Here is a 6,000-nt window from a genome sequence, read left to right on the forward strand (position 1 = left end):
CGGAGTTGCCTAGAGGATTGAGCTTTTGCGGTTTTCAAATATTGCAGGTTTCGGTGATCTGTAATCACAGTAACGGTGTGTCGGGCCCCCAGAAGATAATGCCGCCAAGCCTTAAAGGCGGACTTGATAGCTAGAAGTTCCTTATCAGTAATAGTGTAATTGATTTCAGGAGGCGAGAATTTGCGGGACCAAAATGCCACGGGATGCAACTGATTGGTTACTGGGTCCTTTTGTGATAGAACTTCCCCCATGGCAAGGCTCGAAGCATCAGTTTCAACGATGTAGGGGAGTTCTGGGCGAGGATGTTTTAAGATCGGTGCAGAGATAAATCTAGTCTTCAAATTCTGGAAAGCTTGTTCCGCCTCGGTAGACCATTCAAAACGTTTGTTTTTCTTTAACAAGGCGGTGATGGGCTGGACTATTCGAGAGAATTCGGGGATAAACCTGCGGTAAAAGTTAGCGAAGCCTAACATGCTTTGAACACCTTTTACGGAGGATGGCGATGGCCATTTGAGAATTGCATCGACCTTCTTTGAATCCATGCGCACTCCGCTAGGTGATAATATGAATCCCAAGAATTCAACTTCAGTCACGTTGAAAACACATTTTTCCAACTTAGCGAAAAGTTTGTGTTGACGCAATCTATCGAGGACCATTTTCACGTGTTTCCGATGTTCAGTTTCCGATGAAGAATAAACGAGGATGTCGTCAATGTAAACAACAACACACACATCTATGAGCTCTCTGAGGACATCGTTCATAAAATATTGAAAGGCGGCCGGGGCATTGCAAAGTCCGAAGGGCATGACCTGATATTCAAATAGCCCATACTTGGTGCGGAAGGCCGTCTTCCATTCATCGCCCTCTTTTACTCGTACCAAGTGGTAGGCTCCTCTAAGATCCAGCTTTGTATATATGCATGCTTTTCTGACTTGGTCCAGGAGTTCAGGGATCAAAGGTAACGGATATCTATTCTTAACGGTGATCTGGTTCAGGGCGCGATAATCTATACAAGTTCTAAGGTCCCCTTCTTTTTTTGGAACGAAGAACAAAGCTGAGGAAGCAGGGGACTTGGAAGGACGAATAAACCCATTCGCTAGGTATTGATCCAGGTATTGTCGGAGGTGAAGATTCTCAGGCTCGGTGAGGGCATAAATTCTACTACAAGGAGGAGTAGATCCAGGTATCAGGTCTATCTGGCAGTCATAAGACCTATGAGGAGGTAGAGAGTTAGCCTGATCCTTCCGGAAAACATCTTGGAATTCTAGGTATTCAGGAGGTAACTGGGGAGCCTCCGAGGAAATTGCTGCCAGTGCAACACCAGGTCGAGGGTGACAAGTAGAGACACATTCTGGAAACTGAACCGTTCTTGCTCGCCAATCGATCTGAGGATTGTGCTTCTCTAACCAAGGAATTCCTAGAATAATCTGGAACTGAGGGGCCTTGATCACATCGAACACGATCTTCTCATGGTGTCCATCTTGAATTATTAGCGTCACTTCTTGGGTGGTATGCGTTACTGGTCCGGAGGCTATCTCCGTACCATCCACCGTAGTAATGACGTCCTTTACAGCCTTTGGACAAAGAGTCAGATTCATCCTCAAAACCATTTCATGATCCACATAATTGCCGATGGCACCGCTGTCGACGTAAGCTTCAATCGCATGTAATCGATCCGGATGTTCAGGGCTAATGAGGACCATAGGTATCACGAAATGCGAGGTCATGGAACTGGTTTTAACGCTCGGCAAGAGGACCTCTATTCTTGTCGGGCGAGGTCGTTTCCCTGCTCAGAGTTTGTGACCCTGGTAACTGCAGCTCCTACTGCCTTCTTGGCTGGTTTCACCGGACAGTCTCGAAGAAAGTGCCCCGAGTTTCCGCAATAGAGGCATAATTGCAGCTGTTTTCTCCTTTCCCGCTCCTTTTGTGTTAGTGGTCCTTTCAGGCCCCCTATTTGCATGGGTTCCCCGGAGTCTACTCCTTTGGTAGGAGTTGGTGGTTTGGAAACTACTCGAGCATCAAACTTGGAACGATCGGCCTTCCTGTTCTGCAGTCTGTGGTCAATTTGAACGACTAAGTCAATATAGTCCGAACAGTCTTGCGGGGGATTCACTACTTGGGCCAACACATCTTTGAGCTCTCCACGTAGACCTCTATAAAACAGCGTAATCCTTTTGTCCTCAGGCCATCGAGTTTCCACTATCAGTCTGTTGAAAGACGCAATATAAGCCAAAAGGTCTTGATTACCCTGTTGCAATGAAAGGAGCTCATTGTCCAAGGCCTGCCCCTGTGAATGTCTTGCAAACAGTTTTTCCGTACTGAGCTGAAAAGCTTGAAAATCATGGAGAACCGGATCATCTTGATTAACTAGAGGGATCGACCAGTCTGCCGCATTGCCACTAAGGTACGAAAGCACGAAAGCTACCTTAGCTTGATCAGTTGGAAAGGCTGCTGGCCGGCATAAGAAGTGCAACCGGCACTGATTAATAAATACTGCAAACCTCTTTGGGTCACCAGAAAATCGTTCGGGCGGAGCCAGAGGTACATTCCCCAGTAGGTTGATCTGCACTGGGTTCGTAGAGGATGTTGAAGGAAGATTTGCCCCTGATGCGGGTAACGGAGTTTGTCCGGCTTGTGACTGTAGCAATTGTCTAGCAAGATCGTCTGTTCGCTCCTTGGAAATAATCAGTTCCCTTCTTAGAGCATTCGTTTCCTGACGGGCTGCATACACTTCTGCTCTTAGTTCCCCAAGTAACTGGGCTAGCTGGTCGATATCCGAGGTTTCCATAGCGCCTGGGTGGGAGTTTTGCGGTAGGCTTTGCGTTCTGTAACGCTCACCTGATTCCCGCAGAGGCGCCGGTCTTGACAGGGTGAATGCCGTATCTTCAAAGGTGATGTGTAACACACGGTTGGCTCTTTGGGCTGGACCTCTGTGCACTGTATGTCTGACTCGAAGAGTAAGATGTCTGCAGATAGAAAATATGGGATTAATGAACTGGGGTTATTGGGTGCCTCTCTCCTCTTCCCTTTCTCTTCTCCTGTAGAACCCCAAAGGTTAACGCCCTCACCTTAGGTAAGTGAACGCCGAGCTCTCCATCTGCCTCGGGGCAGGGTGCCGTAACCAGTTTCTTCAATGGATAAGGGTGCAGGCCTCTTGACCTCAGAGGACTGCTGTCCGTTGTTAACTGCACGAACGGAGTTCTGGGCACTTCAAATGTCTTAAAAGTCTTTTGTAATGATATCTCTTGTTTTGCAGGGTTCCGGCGATGGCGGATGGCGGGCTGATGAGAGTTGAGGATCGAACCCGCGTGAGGAATAGAAGCGCCTGGAAGCACGTAAGTAAGCGCCTGGAAGCACGTAAGTAAGCGCTTGTAGCCTGCTTCACGATGCGCCCTAACTGTCCCTTTTATCTTGCAGGTACAAGTTCGGAGCTTTAGAGAAGCTGAAGGGTGCTGGAATACCCACTGGATTCGGCGTGGGAAGGAGTAATGGCACATGAGTAATAAAGTTGCCCAATGTCTTTAAACACACCTTCTTTTGTCTTTCAGATGCGGGATGCAGCGCCGAAGGCCTCCGGAGCGCGCGAAGAGCTGGTAAGCTTTTGTCTTTCAGATGCCGGAATGCAGTGCGAAGACCTCCGGAGCATGCGAAGAGTAGGTAAGCCTTTGTCTTTCAGATGCCGGAATGCAGCGCGAGGCGTTGGTGACAGCCGATGGACCAGGTAAGAGATGCGCTGCCACTGAAGACCGTAGTGCTAATCTGTTCTTTCTTTGTCTTTACAGGTGCTGCTGAAGACTGGATTCCAGGATGGTAAGCCTTTCTTCCCTTAAGCCCAAGATCAGAAGCAGAAGACACGATGAGCGTTCTGCTGCAGAGAATGCAGAATAACGCAAAGCAAGATTCATCCATCGGGTGTGGTTTAAATAGCCTCCTGTAGTGCTTAGGTGTCTCCTTCCACAGCCTCGCCTAGGTAAGAAAAGAGTTCCTGCTTTCCAGAAGAGTTCCAGTGTTCTGAACCTAGGGAGTGGCTCCTGCCCCACCCAACAGGAAAAGTAGTCCCAAACAGAAGAGGATCAGGGGCTCAACTGGCAGGTAAGTAAGCAGCATGGTCTGCTGCAGGTAAGTCCACCCAAGCATTATGAGCCCGGCGCTTCCAGCGCTGGGACTGGGCATCTTTATGAGCCTGGTGCCACTGGCGCCAGGACAGGGTCCAAAAGGTCCCAATTGGGACTGGCTGGCACTCGGAACCGGGGTTATGGGTCTGCTTCCAAGGGAGTCGGGCAAGTCCTGATCTTTTGGAAGCAGAGATCATGACAGCCCCCGGCAACAGAAAAACCCGCCACAGAGGTGTTCTTTCTGCCCCACCCCTACCATTTCTTTCTACTTCCAACTCCTTACTATCTCTTCCACTTGCAAGGTCAAATCCGCCAGATAATAACTATTCCCGAAAACTGACAAATGGACACCATCCTCTCTGAAGGTCATGAAGCCTTTATAAACTATTTCTTTGTGTTACAAAACCTTTACTACCGCTGAGGCACAACATTTTACCAACTCTCTATTTATTCCCTTCCTTGCCCTCTCTATTGCCCCCTCACTTCTCTCTCCCCTCCAACTCTCTGCGGCAACAGCTTAGTCCAAACTATACATGCTTGGGGCCACATTTCCTGGATACCTACCAAATCCCTTTTCCTTTTTCTAAGAAGAGCCACACCTGTATCCCTTACCAGGTAATTTTCCCCTACATGAATGATCACCCCCTCTAGGGACCCATTGCGTTCCCTAAACCCCGCCAACATAGGCAGCAGCTGATCCCAGCAAAGCCCCCCTAAACCGGACCATTTTACCAATGCCACTTTGTAGCTGCAACCCAATTGCATGCCAAAGACCCTTTTCTCTTCCTCCTTCCCCGCCCACTTAACAATAGAGTGGCCCACAAACCAAATCTGCGGCATCTCCCCCAACCTCCGAGCAGCATCTGAAAAAGAAATTACAATGTCACTTTCCATTCACGGCCACCCCACCACATTCAGCCCTCCCCTAGACCCCTGACCATATTTCAAACAGCCCCTTTACCCAAGCCCTTATATACCCTTTGTACCCAGACCTCCACTGTCCTAAAGTCTTCACTTTATCAACCGATAAGCCCAACCAGCTACCTTCAGGTGCCTTACCCATCCTAAATCAATGAGTTCCACACTCCTCCACCTTTCCCCCACCACTACTAACACCTTCCTCAGGCAACCCATCCTCACCTGGCCATCTCCTTATTCCCTCTACGGAAACACCCCCGGTCCTCTCCTACCTGTCCCACTATACTTTGCACCTTTAACACCCATCCTTTAAACAAATGCACCTACTCCCACTTAGACCCCCTTTTCCTCTATCCTATTACCCTCCTGCTCACCCTTGCCCCCAACCTTCCCTCACCTTCCTACTATGGCCACGTGTTGCCCACCCTGCACCGGGGGCCCACGTGCCGCCCCCGTCCATGCAGTCCACTCCATATAACTTAATCTTCCAGCTCCTTGCGCCCATTACCCCATGTTTCCCACCTGCACCAGGGGCCCTAGTGCACCCCCGTCCATGCAGTCCCATCTCATCATTTCCCCTTGCTGCACCGGGGCGCTCCCACACCCCCGTCCATGCAGTCACCTCTTTTCATTCTACCCAGCTGCACCAAAGTTTAAATGAGCCAAGTTCCTACCGTGCTGTGCATACTCATTTCCCGCCCTATCCTGTGCCCTTTCTGCTGTGAACCGGGGCTACTACCGCACGTTCGCAGTTGTGATATCCTCTTAACCTCAGTCAATCTCTCAGTATTTACTCTGTGCCACTAATAACCCTCTCCCGTCCCCCTGAAGCTTGCTCACCTTGTCGTGCGGCAAGCATGAGGGCTTCGCCACCGTTGTCCATGCCCTCCAAATGACGGCCACCACCCCTTAACATTTTCACAGTTACATTCCCCCCTGCAGCACTCCCCCGCCCTACCTAAGTGTC

Source organism: Ambystoma mexicanum, chromosome 1p, assembly GCF_040938575.1.
Source record: "Ambystoma mexicanum isolate Mex_15411 chromosome 1p, UKY_AmexF1_1, whole genome shotgun sequence".
NCBI classification, from domain to species: Eukaryota; Metazoa; Chordata; class Amphibia; order Caudata; family Ambystomatidae; genus Ambystoma; species Ambystoma mexicanum.